Source organism: Procambarus clarkii, chromosome 31, assembly GCF_040958095.1.
Source record: "Procambarus clarkii isolate CNS0578487 chromosome 31, FALCON_Pclarkii_2.0, whole genome shotgun sequence".
Lineage (NCBI taxonomy): Eukaryota > Metazoa > Arthropoda > Malacostraca > Decapoda > Cambaridae > Procambarus > Procambarus clarkii.
This window is the reverse complement of record NC_091180.1, coordinates 25,643,029-25,644,089: the sequence shown is the minus strand read 5'-3', so window position 1 is coordinate 25,644,089 and position 1,061 is coordinate 25,643,029.

The window sequence follows — 1,061 nt, the reverse complement described above, 5'->3', positions numbered from 1 at the left end:
ATTGATATACATAATACACCCCACACATACACAAACATAGGCACTGTGAGAGTAAAGAATACACCAGTACTGCTCTGGCTAGTAATATATATACACACACCAGAATATATACATACAGATAAATTCTCCGGTGATATGAAGATTACAATTCAAGGCTTTTGGAATTAAATGATTTTGGGCCGTGAGTGAATATTGCAACAGTTTCTCTGTAGTCTCTCTCTCTCTCTCTCTCTCTCTCTCTCTCTCTCTCTCTCTCTCTCTCTCTCTCTCTCTCTCTCTGTCTCTCTCTCTCTCTCTCTCTCTCTCTCTCTCTCTCTCTCTCTCTCTCTCTCTCTCTCTCTCTCTCTCTCTCTCTCTCTCTCTCTCTCTCTCCATCTTCCTCTCTCTCTCCATCTTCCTCTCTCTCTCCATCTTCCTCTCTCTCTCCATCTTCCTCTTTCTCTCCATCTTCCTCTCTCTCTCCATCTTCCTCTCTCTCTCCATCTTCCTCTCTCTCTCTCTTCCTCTCTCTCTCCATCTTCCTCTCTCTCTCTCTCTCTCTCCATCTTCCTCTCTCTCTCTCTCTCTCTCTCTCTCTCTCTCTCTCTCTCTCTCTCTCTCTCTCTCTCTCTCTCTCTCTCTCTCTCATGTGTGGCTCCCACTAGCGCATCTGCACGGATATAAATTGTAATATTAATGTGTAACACCAGCTCATATGAAATACGAAAATGAGTCGAGTGCATTCTGACCTGGTTGGTATCGGACTGTGTGTGTTCACCAACCTGTAGGATCGGACTTCAGCTCTGCAGCCCCAATTCACCCAGCTATCAGTCGTCTAATGCCATGATTCTCGATCAGTGTGCCTATTATGCCTTCTTGTAAAAAACTAAGCAAGGAGTTGGTTTTGACGACACCTCGTCTAACTCATTCTGTCATTGTTATGTTAGAGAATTATTTTCTCACATTCTTTGAGCATACGTTAAGGTCATTGTACATAATGTAAGTTTTAAATTCAATGATTTTATAAAGAAATTTGAGCACTTTGAAAATTTTTTACGCATTTTACCCCAGATTGAGTTTTA